Source organism: Megalobrama amblycephala, linkage group LG17 (genome assembly GCF_018812025.1).
Source record: "Megalobrama amblycephala isolate DHTTF-2021 linkage group LG17, ASM1881202v1, whole genome shotgun sequence".
NCBI classification, from domain to species: domain Eukaryota; kingdom Metazoa; phylum Chordata; class Actinopteri; order Cypriniformes; family Xenocyprididae; genus Megalobrama; species Megalobrama amblycephala.
The window spans coordinates 9,703,631-9,723,150 of record NC_063060.1 but is presented as its reverse complement, the minus strand read 5'-3'; the positions used below and the strand labels follow the sequence as shown (position 1 = coordinate 9,723,150).

The 19,520-nt window shown below is 36.1% G+C and overlaps 1 protein-coding gene across 2 annotated transcripts in view; it reads right to left on the bottom strand.

Moving 5' to 3' along the window:
- The window catches only part of LOC125250480 (ephrin type-B receptor 1-B), a 300,085-nt gene that overhangs the window by 264,594 nt on the left and 15,971 nt on the right, over positions 1 to 19,520 (bottom strand). The gene's annotated exons all lie outside the window — the stretch shown is intronic.

Here is a 19,520-nt window from a genome sequence, read left to right as displayed (position 1 = left end):
GCATTTTGAAGAATCACATCAGACATGAGTCAAAAAAATCCCTTAATTCACAAAAAAGGTCGCTTGAGGTGGTTTTTGACTTGTGCGAAAAAGAGTTCATGCAAATAATGAGAGATGGAAACACATTTGCCGAATAAATTCTGACGTAGCAAACATAAAACCCACGTGACTAATCGGCTGTTTCCGCTGACAGTGTTTTATTTACTGTTGGTTACTATGTTACCAATAGCACCATTGCATTTGTTTGTTTTTTTCTTTTTTTGCGAACTTTGAAAAGCTTCACGTTTGGGCGGTAATTATACTGAACCACTTTATTGACAGACTTTGCTCAGGCATTTCAGATTGACCAAAACAGCTTTTCAGATGCTGTGCAATGAGACGCTGGTTGGTTCGAGTTATGCCGTTCCATCTCAAGGTCATGTCTTTTTTCATGCGCATCTAGGAATTCATTCAGTAAATGTGTTTCCATCATAGTTTATGCTCATGTTTTCTCATAGGATAAAAAAAATGATCCAACTCAATTGAGCGCATACGTTTTTTATGTGCATTTTTAGTATTTATGTGCATCTTGCCGTTTCCGTCCAGCATTTTTTTCCCAAAATAGGTGCATGGTAATATAGCCAATGAGATGCTTATTTTAATCAAAGTAAAGCTGACTAAATTATGAAATATTGACTAATTTTAGAGGACATTGTCGTCAAAAAACTAAAATTCTATGTAGAAAATGATACTGTATGTTGTATAACAATTAAAGGCATTAAACTTTTCTTTCTCACAAGCAATTCTCTCACTTTTCATAGTTTCTGTGGCACAGTATACAACAGGGTTGTGTCTCCCTAGTCCTCTCATCTGTGACATCTTTGGCCACGTCTTCAATCACTCTTCCTAAACACCCCCCTGCCGAAGCTTGGTGTCAGGCTTGCTGTGTAACCGCTTTCCCGTGACGACCCCTCACTCTGCTGACTTTTCCGTCAGACGCGGAGCAGCGTGGCTGAGGTCACAGGTCTTTGGAGTGCAGCCAGTCACAGCTAGTCACTCGCTAATTGCCCACTTCTGGAGTTAGTTACGGTGACAGAGAAACCTCAGCATCCAGGGGGCACGACCGCTCGTGAGATGGAATTATATGGATGGACAGGTGATGAGTGGAGCTAACTGCGGGTTAACTAGATGACCTATATCCACTACAGCAAGAGCTGATAATAATGTCCAGTAGTCAAATAAACACCTGCTGCACTATGTGAATAATTAGTCCCCAGAAACATTCTCTAAGCAAGCATGCACACGCAAAGGAAAATGCTTGGTCAACGGCAGTGTTTATCTTGCTAACAAAAATGTCCAATAACAAAGATGCATGCCTACATTTATTTGATCAACAATAAGCCTAAAATGTCCATCATGATAATAAAAACAATGTTTTAATTGCTGAAAATATAATCAGATTAAGTAATACCACATGATATTTACATTAAATGTTAATAAATATTTAAATTTAATATATAAAATGTGGTTTAAATTGACATGCTCTCGTCAAACAAAATAGTTTAACTAAAATAAGATGCTATTTAGTCAAAATAAAATTGACAAAGTAATAAAAGTAATTGACAAAGTAATAAAAAATACATGAAAATATCAATATTTCAGTATATCAATATTAACATACTTGCATTAGGACCCTGTTGACAGTTTTTACTTTAACTTGTTCAGGTGATCTTCAAATTTTTGCTCCATAGTAGTTGAGGTAAAATAAAAAAAATAAAATGAAATATAAAATAAAATAAAATAAAATAAAAAACTTTATGCTACAGCGCCCCCTTGCCGAAATGCAATGTGTACTTGCATACAATTTTGAATTGCAACGTTTTTAAGGGTTAGTTCACCCAAAAATGAAAATTCTGTCATTTATTACTCAACCTCATGCCGTTCCACACCCGTAAGTCCTTCGTAAATCTTCGGAACACAAATTAAGATATTTTTGTTGAAATCCGATGGCTCCGTGAGGCCTGCATAGGGAGCAATGACATTTCCTCTCTCAAGATCCATAAAGGTACTAAAAACATATTTAAATCAGTTCATGTGAGTACAGTGGTTCAAAATTAATATTATAAAGCGACGAGAATATTTTTGGTGCGGCAAAAAAAAAAAAAAAAAACACTTATATAGTGATGGCCGAATTCAAAACACTACTTCAGAGCGTTATGAATCAGCGTGTCGAATCAGCTGTTCGGAGCACCAAAGTCACATGATTTCAGCAGTTTGGCGGTTTGACACACGATCCGAATCATGATTCGATATGCTGATTCATTATGCTCCGAAGCTTCCTGAAGCAGTGTTTTGAAATCGGCCATCACTAAATAAGTCATTATTTTGTTTTTTTGACGCACCAAAAATATTTGCGTCGCTTTATAATATTAATATTGAACCACTGTACTCACATGAACCGATTTAAATATGTCTTTAGTACATTAATGGATCTTGAGAGAGGAAATGTCATTGCTGGTTATGGAGGCCTCACGGAGCCATCGGATTTCAACAAAAATATCTTAATTTGTGTTCCGCAGATTAACGAAGGTCTTACGGGTGTGGAACAGCATGAGGGTGAATAATAAATGATAGAATTTTCATTTTTGGGTGAACTAACCCTTTAAGTAGCTATAGCTTTTAACGTATGTTTCAGGCCTTTGATGGAAGGAATGAGGGGAAATAAATGATGACATATCTTCTCTCTTTCACACACAGTTTAACACGACTCACGAGCTTGCCAACTGGAAACCATTATCCAATTGAGTGGAATTAGGGCATTAACATAATTAAGGCATTCACTACATTACATGAGAAAAATGCTCATTTGCTTGCCTAAATTGCAGTACAATTCCATCCTTTGCATTCCTTTTTCGGCGCTACTCTATAATTTCCGCTCTGGTGTCCATTTCATCAGGATCACCTTTGTGAGCGGGTCCTGATATTAGGGGCCGTTGTTCTTTCTGTCTGTATCGTGATGGAAGTATGAAAAGGATATTCAGATCATATTTCTGCAAGAAAAAACTGCCCTTCCTGTCTCTCTGAAAAGCCACAGATCAACCAAATTCCAACCCGAAACGCTTTCATCCATTGTTTTTTGTCATTTCTGAGTGGATTCAGTTACAAAACCTCTCTGCTCTTCCACCAAGTGCCAAGGACACAAAAAAGTACTTACTGTAGACCTGAAAAAGAGTCTCGCACTGTCGCTTTGTAAAATTCTGAAACCTCTTCCCTCCGCCGATTATAGCCTATTATATATGCCCATTAAAGAGCCACTGATGTCAAGACGATGGACAACATGGCAAAGGATTCAACAGTTGTAGAAAGTGATGGTAACTGGCATTAAAGAGCTGTTTTTTCTATCCAGATTGTGGGCATCTGAGAGGATTCCCAGAGATTTACAAGTTTACACAAGACTCCACAGTCTCTGTTTGTGCAAATGCAAGAGCTGATCATGCATCATTGATCATGTTTTTGTGCCTAGAAAACATAAACATTTGGTTTTCTGTGATGTACTGCGCATTGTTGATGCAAATTTAAATATGGTCACACAACATACATATATAATTTCATAGAAATGTTAGAATTCCATTATTAGACAAATTAGTCGATCGTCATTAATGTTATGTGGCTGGAATACATCTGTTTAAATTAATATATGCATGGTGTGCATTGTGGATATGTGCCAAACTGAAAAAGGCTACATCAGTTCTGGTTTCTCCCAAAGTTTCTTCCTTATCTACCTAAACCTCTTCTAGCACTATACAAATGAACTGTACATTTTATGTTGAATTCTTGGTCCCACTTTATATTAGGTGGCTTATGTACTTACATCAAAAAATAAGTACAATGTACTTGTGTTCATACTGTATTGCAAAATTCTTTTGCTGCTATTGAGGTGGGATACGGGTGGTTAGGGACAGGTTTGGTGGTATGGGTAGGTTTAAGGGTGGATTAAGGTGTAAGGGATGGGTCAACAGTGTGATTGTAAATGTAATTACAGAAATTTATTACAGATTTAAATACATGCTGGTATATTTTAAAAATATAAGTACAGTGTAAAAACTTGTATGTACACAATAAGTGCATTGTATCAAATTGATTAATTTAAATGTAAGTACATAGTAGTTAAGGCCACCTAATATAAAGTGGGACCGAATTTGTTTACAACATAAAAATGTTTTTTCTTTTATACACTATAATAATTATATAAATATATTTTAATGTATATTCAACACACTGTATATATACACATAAATTGTATAAATATAAGAAAACAAATGGGTTATTGACGAATAAGGTTTTTTAAAAGTGTAAAAAACAAACATAATGGAGATATAATTCATTTTGAAGTTTTATTAAGTGTTAACAATGAGATTATGTGTTTTTTTATAATCAGTTAACACAGCTTTTGTCATTTTTTACAAGATTTTGAGAAAATTTTGAGAAATTTGTCACCAAAAAAGTAATTTGGTTTAACCAAAATTTCTGTTTTACAGAATGACACTTTTGGTTATACTGAATGACGATATTTTTGAACAATGCTAATAGGCTTATATCAAGCAAAAAGACAATTAAACATTTTATGTTTAGTACAAGTTTTGAAATATATGACATTTTCCATGTTTGTGCATGAGCAAGTAAAAACATGAATTTTTCAAATAGTTAAAAGAGTTAGATACTTTGCTTCATGATCATGTGGTCCTTTGCAGGTGTCTGAATGATGTCACATCTTGTCACATGATACTGACCGCATGGCTTGATCCAAAATGGTCCCTTTATATCGGTTACTCCGAATGACATCAATGAAATTCATTTTTCTGGACATCCTTTCTCATAACAAAGCAATGACTTCAATACATAATTTTAATACCATTTTGCTCTATGTTGATACATGATGTTATAAAATCATGCCAGAATAAAAAATATATATATTTATTACATTTTAAGATATTTTAATAAAAAATGAAGTGGCTGTATTGGCCTTTAGATGGTTAGACTGAATGACCTTTAAAATACCTTTATATGTAGCAAAATATAATTAAAACCTTTTGGATTCAATAAAAAAGATCTAGTTGAACTACCTTACATACTTTGTATTGTTGTTGTTGTTTTTTTTTTGGGATATTGTTTTTTTTATTATTATTATTATTATTATTATTATTATTATAATTAAGGCCTTTTGACAAATATAATAAAAATACAAAATGTACAATTTCTAAAATGTTCTGTGAAGGGGTTAGTAAAACTGCTAGTGAAGAAAGTAAAAATAACCATTAGCCCGGCCGAACCAGTAGAAAAAGTGCTTATGGTTGAGCCTCGCTATATGTGAAACATTACTCCAATAAAACACTGCGATTTGCATCAATGCACAGCACATCAGCAACAGATTCTAAATGTCAAACTCATGAATAAAAGTGATGCAAGGTTCATATCGGCTGATTTATATCATTAGCCTATGTTGGATTACTAGAGCAAACTGTGCATCCAAATCATTTTTTTCTTCTTTTGACACCATGGCATTTACTGCCTGATCTACATGCTGCTGAGAGTTTCACTGTGAAACACCTGGTAAAACAGAACTCATTTTTCCAACACTATACCGTACCTCTTCTGGCACGTCTCGTATAATAAATCATTATTATGTTCATTAAATAAAACATTTTCTCCAAGCAGGTACTGTTCCATTTACCACAGGAATCAAGAGCCTTTCATAGACCAAAACAATTCGATATGATGCATTTTTATAAGCCTACTTGACACGCTAAAACACAAGCAAAATCTGCATGATAATGTTTTGTAAAACCTTTCTACGCCTCTCTGAGGTGCCTGCTTGTGTTTTTGGTAAACAGAGACTTTCTGCTAATGCAACTTTCAAATGCCACGCTGACAAGCAGTAAAAGCAAACTAACAGCGGGGTACCAAACTCACTCCGTGTCTCCCTTCTGTGCTCTTTGGATTGTTTTTGTCATTTGTCCTGTGGTGGCCGGTGTTGACAGCTTTTCAGCAGCTGGAGAGCTCCACTACAGGGCCTGCTGTCTTTAAAAGACGGCATCGAAAAAGTAATAAAGACTGCGTTAAAATGTTTACAGCCTGCAATCATTTGGAATAAAGCCTCTCTTTGCTGGAGTTGGACTCAGTATGGCTGAGAGAAAAAGAGAGAGCGACTCCAAGGTCAGCACACTCGTGTGTTTCAAAGGTGCTAAAACAACCGGGCTGGAACAACAATCCAACTAATATTCTTTTTAGCCTAGAGAAAAACAACATGGATGACATGATTATGTTAATTCAAGGACTATGACAAGGTCAGAAGTTTAAAATAGCTGCTCGAAATATTTGCATTTTTCTGAAATAACAGTGTAGTTTAAAGGTGCAATTTATGCTTTTAGTTAGTGATGCTATTGTAGAAATGCCATATTCACAGTCAGCCATGATTCAAGTATTCCACGAGAGAAAGGTGGAGTTATCGAATGGGAGTAGCACACGAATAGTCATGTGATCTCAAGATGGTGGTTGATGAGGCAACCCGCTATAAATCCACCTGCCATAATTAAAGTCGCCGAAATAAAAATGAACAATTCTTTTCTGAAATGGAAAATTGACATATTTATTATTAATGATTTATCCAGGCACATCATATTTTTCTTAAAAAAAAAAAAAATCATGTGCCCTTGTATATTTAATCCAAATAAGTTCCCCTCCATCTCTTCTCTTCTTTGATGACATGTTTACTGGAGTGAGGGCGGGACAACCTGTCACTCACAAGAGATTGACCAATAGAAAACCACAACCATTCAACCATCCAGTCAATTCCCCATATGGGTGCAATGGATCACAAAACTCCTGGTTTGGAGCATATTACAATTTTTAGAGTCACGAATCAGACTGTTTTTCAGATCAGCAATAAATAAATGGATGAGACAAATGTAACCTTGCCTTTCCATTTATTGCTTAAAGAACACTTTAAGTACTTCTTCGATACCGCAGCAAAAACTACTAGCCTAACTAATACAGTTCAAACAAGATTAAAGACAAGTGAACAGTCATTAACCCTCTGGAGTCTGAGGCTGATTTGGGGCTTGGAGAAGTTTTGACATGCCCTGACATTTGTGCTTTTTTCAGTTGTTCATAAACATATAAATGACAAAAGTGTCATTACACTGTATTCAGCACAAACTAGGCTACAATAATATGTGAGGAACATGTATGTACATGTTTGTATTTTTGAAGGAATAATGTTTATGCGTGGTTATTGAAAAAACAAAAAACTTAAGTCACTGAAATAAGGCCAAAAAAAGTATATTAAATCTGTGTTCACAAGACTTTTGAGTATTGGAGGTTGTAGACTAGAGTTTTTGCTTCAGAATTATGTAAAAATTATGCTGCCTACTCCTTCATATAAAACAATATATTGATTTAGTTTTTGTAAGACACTTTTTGTCAAGAAACACAGTATGCATGGAGGCGTGAATCTGCATGCATAATGGGCCATTTACACCTGGGAAGACAAAAGAATCACATAATAATGACCTGAAATGACTTGCATATTAATGAGGCCTTTCAGTCAGGTAGGCTGTGAAAAAAAACCTATGTAATAATGTCTCAGCTCATCATAAACAGCAATACTGTGAAATATTATTACAATTTAAAATAATGGTATTCTATTATATTCTTTAAAATAAAATGTATTTCTGTGATGCAAAGTGTCTGAACAATTATGTTACCTCTATGGCATTTCATATAGGCTTTTAGCTTAAAAGCATGCACATTTGGAGAAATATTGATGGATTCTTATATATTTATGTCAATTTTCTATACTGAGAAGTAATATTTATTGTCATCACTATGAGTGCTGGATACTGTTTTTTCAATTCATACTTGCAGCCGGAGGGCGCTCTCTGTATACCTTTAGTCCACAAATTATTCCAAAGAAGAAGAGGACATTTCAGGAATGGTATTTTCAATTCATACTTGCAGCCGGAGGGCGCTCTCTGTACACCTTTAGGCCACAAATTCATATAAAGAAGAAAAGGAACTAGGAACGAACGGCATGTCTTCTAGAGATCGCTAACCATTGCTTTAACATCCAAATAAACACTTTTCAAGACAATAAATACACGATTGAGACGATGAATGCATGTATTGCCTCTGAATTTGCGTCTGAATAGCGCTGGCTCCGTGGGCGTGGCCGCATTAGCGGATAATGAGCTGAATCACAGACTTCTGACATGGCTCTCTTTTCATACAGATTACATAAACACAGAATGTTTGTTTTCGATTTGACTTGCACGATTTAAAACCTGACATTTCAACGTTTCTTTAGACGTAAGTGTCATTTTTTTTGTCATTAGTATTCATAAGTTACAGTTCATTTTCTGAGAACTATCAGATTGGACTTCGTTAAGAGGGAGAGGAGAGAGCACGCATCATGTTAGTTTTCTTTATTTTACAAAAAGCACAACATTGTGTTTTTACTCTGAGTGTACACAAATAAAAGAAGACATTCTATAGTTTCAATTGATATATTACTTATGTCTCTATGACAAGAAATGACGGAGTATTTTAAGTCTGTTTTGCTGCAATGTGAAAAAAATCCTGCAAAACGCGCCGGCGCGTTTTCAGACCTCAGGGAGTTAATAAAATGAGAATACAACAGAACAAAGTTACAAATAAAGTAAGATCTAACAGTAGTATTCATGTGCAGAAATGTAATAACTAAGAGCAATATAACAATGCATAGTGTTCACTGTATAACTTAAACAGATTAATCTTGGACAAAACTGTGTTTTGTTGTTTGATTAATATTAATGACCTAGATAGCAGCAGGTATATTAGGCTGCTGTCACTTTAAAGGGTTAGTTCACCCAAAAATGCAAATTATATCTTTTGTTACTCACCCTCATGTCGTTCCACACCCGTAAGACCTTCGTTCATCTTCGGAACACAAATTAAGATATATTGATTAAATCCGATGGCTCAGAGAGGCCTCAATATAGTGATGAACAATATAACAATTTCAAAACACTGCTTCGGAGCTTTACGAATCAATTCAGTGATTTTTTGACTTTGGCGCTCCGAATCACTGATTTGATTCGTAAAGCTCCGAAGCAGTGTTTTGAAATCGGCCCATCACTATATTGTTGAAAAGTCATTATTCTCGTCGCTTTATAATGTTACGGTAGAAGCACTGAACTCACATGAACCTGGATCTTGAGATTTTCAATGGCATTGCTGTCTATAGAGGCCTCACTGAGCCATCGGATTTATTCAAAATATCTTAATTGTGTTCTGAAGAAGAACGAAGGTCTTACGGGTGTAGAACGACATGAGAGTGAGTAATAAATGACATTATTTTCATTTTTGGGTGAACTAACCCTTTAAGACCTAATAATTTAAATAAAATGATACACATCCGATTTCTCTCAACTGTTTACGTTCATTTAAAGGGAAAGTTCACCAAAAAATGAAAATTCTGTCATCATTTGCTCACCCTCAAGTTGTTCCAAACCTGTATAAATTTCATTGTTCTGCTGAACACAAAGGAAGATATTTGGAAGAATGTATGTAATCAAGCAGATCTCGCCCCCCCATTGACTACCATAGTATTTTTTTTCCTACTATGGTTGTCAATATGGGGCAAGATCGGCTTGGTTACAATTCTTTCAAATATTTTCCTTTGTATACAGTAGAACAAAGAAGTGTATACAAGTTTGGAACAACTTGAGGGTGAGTAAATGATGAGAGAATTAAAATTTTTGCGTGAACTATCCCTCTAAGACATAACCTACTGTGTTTAAGAGAATACTTGCCGAGATGGGTATTTTAAAATAATTTTGTGTTTATGTGTCCGTTCAAGTGCAAGGAGACATGAAAGAGAACTCGATCCTGTGCCTCTTGCACTTGAATTGTTTAAATTGCTTGAATTTTTAAATTAGCAAGACTTAGAAACACGTGCAAATGATAAACTTTCACTCTGTGATGGTTAAACTGCAACTAATCTAAAAATCACAATCCTGTTGAAATGTGGGGCCTGATCATGGATCAACTACGATCTGTTTCACCCTAAAATCCCAAATGGACAAAATTAAGTCCCGCCCTACAGTTTTTCTTGTCAGAGAAGCCGTTTCACTTGGATATTTACATCACAATAGGGAAGAAAAGACTATCGCAACATCAATTTCACGCCGACTTTAATAGCATGAGCACTAAACGCAAAAATATACTAACAATTATAAATAAAAACATAAAATGAATAGTTCTGGCTCAAATGCTGCCTTCACGTGCTATAGGAATTATCAGAAATACAAGTTTCCTAGGTAAAAAATTGCACATGAATGCCCTCTCATGTCGAAACTTGAATGCGATAAGCTTGTAATCATGACTTCAGAAGTGGGAATTATTAAATTTCTATAGCACTTGTCGTGAAGGCAGCATTAAATCTGATTGGTTAAGTCCTGTTTGAAGCTGATATATGCACAATGATACTGTGACTAGACCAGTACATAAAATGCATGACATTATGTAATAAACAGACTATACTGTAGCAAGGCTAATGAATTATATTACTTGTCAGAAGAACTGCTTAATAGTAGTCATAAATGCTATTACTTATTAAACTCAAGTGTCTTTTATGTTTCTGCTGTTTTCCAAAATGAATTGATTTTACAGGTGTTTGATAGGCGTTTTGTGCCTAACAACAACCTTTTAAACCCTGTCAATCACTGCACAGCCTCGAGTGTCTTTTTGCTTTACTTCAAAACACTATGTAAAGCTCATGTAATATTATTTAAATCAGTGTGTTTTCCACTCCAGCTGTCACTGAATTGCAGACCACACATAAGCGCAAAGCAAATTGCCCAACAAAGAGACATTTAATGAAAAGACCACACAACATGATCATCAGATGTTCACGCATCACATAACAAAATGATTGTCTCAATTCGCTTTCATATTTATGCAAGGCATGCACAGATCCGAGAATAGCGCTACAGGCTGGCGTGGACATCAAAATCACAATCACAGCGCTGATTTTTCAAATGACAAAATCCGTGTTTGTAACCATCATTCCATGATGACAAAGGAAAGAACGAAATGAGATTAAATACCCATGAGAAAAATGTTCAAGAAATAAAGTTAGTTTGGCTTCACTGGCATTGCAGCAACAATTAATGAAAAAAAACTAGGGCTGTCAATCAATTTAATTACATAATATTTAATTCGGTTTAATTACAGGATGTGCCAATTAATCAAATTAAAGTGATCAAATTAATCAAATTGTGACCGTCATTCTAAGAAAACAAAAGAAGAAAGATTAAATACCCATGAAAAAAAAAAAGTGTTTAAGAAATACAGCTAGTTTGGGATCATTTCAACAATTTATGGGGAAAAAACTAGGGCTGTCAATCTACATAATTACATGATATTTAATTCATTTTAATTACAGTATGTGTCAATTAACTAATCATATTACAGCATAATTAATTGCATATATTTGCATTATTTTTAATTAAAATGCACTGAATTAATGCTTTAAATTAATGATAAATGGTACAAATAACAAGCACATCAAACATTTAAGAGTATGACATACTCCGCTACAGAGCTGCCTATTCTGGATACATTGAGAATAAGTTTTTTTTCTTTTTTTAATCTGTGACTTGTGTCATTACTGGATAAATCAGAGATTTGAAAAGTTTTTTGAATGAATGATTCAATGAAAAATACTTTTTTTAACAGTCACTTGTAACAATTGCTATTTGTAACCTCAAGTTCATTTCAAAAGGTTATGTGCTCTATTTTGATCGCTATAGACATCAGTGTTAATATCCGAACTATAAACTTTAACCCATGGTTCTGTGATAATTTGAATTACTGTGACAGAAATAATGATAGTTTTTGTGAAGCGGTTTCATACCTATACATGATAACTGCTCTCTCTGAGTCAGCTGCAGTGCCATTGCAGATTATATTGTTCCGCTGTGATTTTCTCAAATGTTTAATAGACAGAGGACAATCGTCATTTAGGAATAAGATTGCTTGGGTGTTTGAATCGAGACTTTTTAACAATTAATCGGACAGCTCTACTCTGCTATGTGTGTCCCTTCCTGTTTATCTTAGACACTAATCCTGAACATGGATCCTCTGAGCTCATGACATTCAGCTTAGCAACATAAAAGTGTGTGTGATAGACAGCAGGATATTACAGATGTCACTCAGACCAGCGGGTGTCTCTTTTGAGGCTGGCGTTTCCCTGGTTTAGTGTTTCAGAGTGAAATCGTCTTTCTGTCGCTTAACACAGACACACCACACATTTCAGCTGCAAGTCGTTTTCAGTGATTTCATGGAGGACCACATACAGCGAGGAACCGATCGACGTAAAAGCAAGTCCGGCTTGTTTACACAGACCACTATTGAAGCACATTTTAACACCTCGAAAAAGTCTCACAGGTCTATCTGAATAAAAAAAAAAAAAAAGTGTCACGTTACTCTAGAATCGTCTGGTTACAGAGACAGAGAAAGTGCCTTAAGAAAAACCCTTCAAGTCAAGCTTACCTAAGAGCTTCATTTACACATTAAAGAAGAAAAAACTGGGGCAAGCTATTTTCAGAGCTCAACCTTTCCGCGACTCCAGCGAGAGCTGAGAGGTAAAACAGGTGTTGCTGTGATGCATGGGAGGGCAGGTATCTGGGTTGAAAGCCAGTGGGAGACCCAGGGCTCAGATACAGTCACAGCTAACGAGACACTGGATGAAATGTCGAGCAGCCAGCAACACAGTATGAACCAATAACAGGCTACAGTCTTAGAAATAAAGGCTCCAATTAAAAGCAAAAATGAGTTTACAACCTGATGCAACACAAGAACCCGTTTTAAGGACAAAGAACTTTTCCAGATTAAAGGCTGGAAAATACACTACATGACTTTTGCTCAGATTTTTACCCTGATTTGCTGTCTAGATAAGTCAACAATAGTTGCTGAAAGTCTGAGCTAGTCAGCAGATTTTGGGCCGTCAGAGTTGGCAAATTTCACAAAAAAAAAAAAAAAAAAAAAAAAAATCACATAGTGTATGATGGGCACAGGCTCAGATTTTTTTTGCTTCAGTCTATGATTCCATCCAGTGGGAGGATATCAAAACATGTCTGATTTTTTGAGGCAATTTTAGAGCACATATCGAAGTGTATGATGCATCGCTACTGAAACCAAAGCTGTCTATCTACCAGTGTTGCAATAAAATACAATACAAAAGTAATTTAACACAACACATGTAACAGTGGCCTCAATATTTGACTCACCAGCATAGATAAAACAACTGACTGTGCTACCAAATGCATTTGGCTCGTTTTTGTGATGAAATCAAAATTATAACAAAATTTACTCGGCCTCAAGCCATCCTAGGTGTATGAATTTCTTCTTTCAGAAAAACACAATCAGTGTTATATTAAATAATATTCTGGCTCTTCCCAGCTTTGTAATGGCATTGAATAGTGTCTGAGTTTTTGAAGCTCCAAAAAAAAGCATCCATCAATCAAAAAAGTAATCCGTATGACTCCAGTGGATTAATAAATGCCTTCTGAAGTGAAGCAATGGGTTTTTGTAAGAAAAATATCCATATTTAAAACTTTATAAACTAGCAGACTGGCAGAAGGGTGACCTCTGACCCGACGTTTGACGTATGTGTAGTAAAAGTCCCTTTAAGACAAGTCATTTCACTCTGCGGCCATCTTTGAAACGCCCCTTGGACATTCAAGTGCAGCTCCTTGAATGAGAAAACATCAAATTCTCCAAAGCTGTTTGCCAAGCTTTCGATTAAACTTCATATTTGAAATCACCAATGAAATCTGACAACAACTGTCTCATAAATTTTGTTTCTAAATGCTCGAATCATGACAAAAAAAAAAGGTATTTTCCAGGCTGGATGAAGCTAATGCACATGCACAGTCCTAAATGCGTGTCTCTTGTGTCTCATTTCAGAGGCACGCATCTGACTGTTTCTATAGGAACCGGAGCTTATAATGGTCGCTGCAGTGATGCGATGACTTTACCAATCTGCGATTGGCTCTTATTTAGATGGCGGGACAAAACAGTACGAGTGACGCGTCTTGTGTTATTCTTTGGCGTAGTGTAAGCTTAGGTGAAAACTGTTGAACGCAGAATCACAGAGAGGTCTAAAACGAGAAGTTTTAAAGAAAATTGTCAGAGGACTTCAATATAAGAGAAGAGGAGCTACATCCTACATCAGAACTCATTGTAGGATGGCTTGAGGGTGAGTAAATTATGGGAACATTTTAATGTTTTGGGTGAACCTTTGAAAGAAAGAAAGAAAGAAAGAAAGAAAGAAAGAAAGAAAGAAAGAAAGAAAGAAAGAAAGAAAGAAAGAAAGAAAGAAAGAAAGAAAGAAAGAAAGAAAGAAAGAAAGAAAGAAAGAAAGAAAGATTTTTCCCCAACTTGAGCTACAGTAGGTAACCACCACCAAACACCCAGAATACCCAAGCAGCCACATAGCAACATCCTAACAACCACTCCGAACACCTTAGCAACCACCTGGCAAGCACTTACAACACTATAGCTTCATGGTAGTAATTTTTTCATTGGGAAACATCACTCACATTTTCGCTTCATAAAATACAAATCTAGCTTCAAATGTCAGGAAAGAAGAAAAAATCCTGGAAAGAAAATTTCAAGGTGAGAGAGAGAGCAAAAGAGAAGAGAATGACTCCAGAAACTCTCCTCTGAGAGACTGGGCAGTATCTGTTATTTTATGTGGAGATAGTGTGGACGTCTTGCTGCTTGGACACACCGGTGGGGCTAAACCCACCCGCTCCTACATCCCATTAATTTACCTCGCCAACGTCGCACATCGCCATGGGAACCTCATTACCACTCTCCTGCACTCTCTAGTCAGCGCCTTTGCTGAGCAGATTCAGTAGCTTTTCAGAAAACAGAGGATGAAATGGAGAGAGAGAGACCGGCAGAAGCGAAATCAGCCTTCACCTCCAGTGTAGAGGGAGTTGGAGAATAACAACGAGTGAAGCTCAGATCAAAAGACAGCGGTTTTAATAACTTTCAGCCGAGAGGACGGACAAGGCAACAGCTTGGAAAAAAAGGAGGGATATAAGAGGAAGCAAGATACAGATAATGATCTGAGCGAACGCTGGCCCCATTAGACAGCGAGATGGTTTGTGTGTGTCCACCTGTCTGTGGACGTCAGGCAGCGACCGCTGTGCCGCTTGTTAGAACATGGAAGTTTGTCTCGGGGGAAGTACTTGAGCCGGAGGTGGAATCTCTCAGACATCTTTCGCTCTTGTTCTCCTTCCTTCGTTTCTCTCTCACTCCATCCCCTGCCGTGACACTTTCATATTCAGATAAGCCAGGAACAATGGCGCACATGCCTGATTGAAGCATCACGCACATATGCCTCATCACACCGCCTTGTCAGACCGACCAGGGAGGCAGACGAGACAAAGGGACCAACGTCCCACTGTGGGAAATTATCTCAGAGTTTGAATCTGTGCAACAGAAATGGCTGCGGGGGGTTTTGCTTTTCGTTCAAGGCCACGGACGATTGCCGCCACTGCATCATTCTGGTTATCAGTGTGATGACAGTTAAATAATTTGGACATTTGCTTATTTTAGCCTTAACTTCTCTTTTCACTTCCCAACATGGACAGGTTTTTTTTTTGTTTGTTTTTTTGCACTATTGTCATAAAATGAAGATGAAAATGATGAACGCTGCGTCCAAAATCACGTATTGTCTGAGTAGGTAACCACATTTGAATTTGAATTTACTTAGCAACCGTTAAAGACCCACTGAAGTGCCATGAATCCCGCAGCGTTATTCAATGCGTTGATGTAATTTCCACTGAAACAGGAAGTCAGGGTGGGACATATCGAGCAGCTCCTCCCCTTAGCATGTTCTATGTTCCATTCACCAAACACAAAATAGTAATTGTCTGAACAAGTGACAGCTTTCAGCTTCAGTTATTTGTAGTGTGGTATGAATGAAATTCAGATGTACATCTGCCATGTTGTTACTGTCATGTGACCGACCAGCATCAGTTGCGTCGCTTCTCTTCCATTCAGAAATCCCCTCCAGTGGCTTCACGGGATAGTAAAGTGTCTATCAAATGTGCGCTTCAGAATCTCGGCGAAAGTAATAGGTCATCCGGGGACTTTTTTTGAATACTATGTATTTGATATACTACTCTTTTGGCGTACTGTTTTTCACATACTATATAGTAGATTTTCAAATGCAGATGTAGAGTGCAATAGTGCACGCCCACTTTTTCAGCAACCTTGGTTGGGAATTGGGAAGTATATATTCCTGTATTGATTTAAATTTGTTAAAGAGTTATAAGCCATAAACCAAACCAACAGCTATAAGGTGAATCACAACATTACAAACTTTTATTTGAACCAAATAATATTTGAAAATCGGGACAAAAACAAATGCACACACTGGCTTTAATGAGGGAAAGAACTACTATCCCATGAAGCATTGTGAATGACATAATCAAATTAAAAACAATAGAGAGGAATGAAGAAATATAAAACTATTGATTTAAAAAGTTTATTATATGTACTGAAGCTTATTTTATTTTACATTTATGCAAAAATTTACTAAAATGGATAAAATTACTAAAATAAAAATAAAGCTAAAAAGTAGTATTAAAAAAAAAGACAAACGTAAATAAATTACTAAAACTTAAACTGTAACACTTTACAATAAGGTTTCATTAGTTACACTTTAAAAAATGCTGGGTTAAAAACAACCCAAGCTGGGCTAAAAATGGACAAACCCCGCAATTGGGTTGTTTTAACCCAGCGGTTGGGTTAAATGTTTACCCAACCTGTTGGGTAGTTTTATTTAACTCAACTATTGTTTAAAAATTACTGTATTGCTTGCTTAAAATGAACACAAAATATGCTGGAAATTAGCTTAACATGTATTAATATGTTTAATAAATGAACATTTATGAATAAGTTTAATGAATAATAATTAAACAATAAACATAATTTAGTTGCTTATTAATAAAAGTTCACCTTTTGATTATGATTGTTGCCTCTTGTAATTACGTGTCTGATTTTTAATTTCCAACATATTTTGGGTTCATTTTAAGCCAGCCATATAGTAATAGTAAACAATAGTTGGGTTAAATAAAACTGCTCAGCACATTGGGCAAACATTTAACCCAACCACTGAGTTAAAACAACCCAATTGCTGGGTTTGTCAATTTTTTAACCAAGCATTTTTTAGTGTAACATTAGTTAACTACTTTAGTCAACATGAACTAAGAATGAACAATACTTCTACAGCATAGTTAAAGGTGCCATAGAATGTCCATTTCACAAGATATAATATAAGTCTAAGGTGTCCCCAGAATGTGTCTGTGAAGTTTCAGCTCAAAATACCCCATAGATTGTTTATTATACCATGTTTTAACTGCATGTTTTGGGGTAGGAGGAAAAATGCGCTGATTTGGTGTGTGTACAACTTTAAATGCTTGTGCTCCCCACCCCCAAGCGACTCCATTAAACATTGCATAAATAATACAGAAGTTGTTAACAGCAAATATAACTCTCAAAATGGATCTTTACATACGGTTCGTGATGCAGCATATCAGATCACGGAAGTATGGCATTTTATTGATGTTTGCCAAAATTCGATTCTGATTGAGTTTGATAGTGTGCTGCACGGCTAACGTGGCTAAAGCTACACACTGTTGGAGAGACTCAATAAGAATGAAGATGCGTTTATGAATTATACAGACTGCGAGCGTTTTCAGGTTAAAAATGAAAATAACGACATGGCTCTGATCTCCGTGAATACAGTAAGAAACAATTGGTAACTTTAACTACATTTAACAGTACATTAGCAACATGCTAACGAAACATTTGGCCATTTTCACTATTGTCCTTGCTTGCTTCACAATACCTGCAGAACTACTGATGATTCGGCTGTGCAGCTCCAGACGTTAATACTGGCTTGCCTTGAACATGGGCTGGTATATGCAAATTTCGGAGGCATAAATAATAATGATCCAGACTGTTACGCCACAGTCGGTGTTATGTTGGGATTCGCTCTTTTTTCTGTGGTGATTTTCACGCACAAGATTTACATATGAAGGAGGAAACAATGGTGTTTGAGGCTCACGGTATGTCATTTCCATGTACAGAGCTCTTATTATTCAACTATGCCAAGGTAAATACAATTTTCAATTCTATGGCACCTTTAATATATATATATATATATATATATATATATATATAGAATATATATATATATGTATATATATAAATAGAATAGAACAGAATAGAATAGAGTTGAATAAAGTTGAGTAGAATAGAATCCAAATGAAGAAAAATCAAGCAACTGGCAAACTGTCTATTCACATTTATTTTTATCATGTTGTACCTGAAGATTTTATTAATTCCTCTGCTAATTCCATCTCATATTTCCCAAAGTCTGTTTAGCAGTGACTCCCTCCTGTTAATGAACATTTTATCAACCGAACGTCTGCGATTGTCCAGATAATCCATGCAAACAGATTCTGTTTAACAACTGTGAACAATTTTAGATGCACACTAGCGTTTTGGCTCCTGTTTGGCTGAAGCAGGACACTAACCTGACTTTATGGTCACTCACCGACCACCCACTCGCCGCATAGAAACTACTGCTGTAAAAGTGAACAGATTTGTGTCTAGATACGAGCGAGAGTGCCAATGGGCATGAAATCCACAGCCCCCAGAGATGATACAAGATCAGCGTCATAAAAGCCCAGATGGCTGATAGCCTGTGGCAGACCTGCAGGACTATAGATGCCCATTCCAACTATGGCCAATTATAGCAATTGCAACGTCTCCCAGGAAAAATGAATGGCTTGAAGCGGGCAAAGCTGAAAAATGGTGTGTCCGTGTGTGGGTTTGTTTCTAAACAACTTAACTGACTGTTTGAAAAATGGAAGTAGTACCGCACACCAATGCATCAAAAGATCAATGCATAGGAAACGGCCACAAAGTGTATTCTGTAAATTATTAGAATGATCTTGAACTGTGTGGTGGATCTCCACAATTCCCAAATAGACTGTATGATCTTCTGACTAGCTTTGTTGTTGTAGTATTTTGATTTATTATCAGGCTTGTGGTAAGTTGAATCATTAATGTAATCGAGACGCTGGTTTCTGCAAAGCAAATTAAATAGCTATAATAGGGGAACGTCCTCTTAAAGGTAAACCGATTATTTATTTTTTATATTTTTTTTTGGTTGTTTATGATTGAAGGCCAGTATCACTGATAATATAGCTGATGTCTCTATGAAAATGATTTCCCCCCCAATTTTAATATTTAATTATAGCCATTCAACATTACAGTGTAATTGAAAGCTATTATTTTTTAACATTTATTAGGCTTCAAAAAACTTTAATTTAAGTGAAACTAAATTAAACACAGCAACTGGTTTATAAGGCTGCTGTGACTTTAAAAAAAGGGGGGGGGGGGTGCTATTTCAT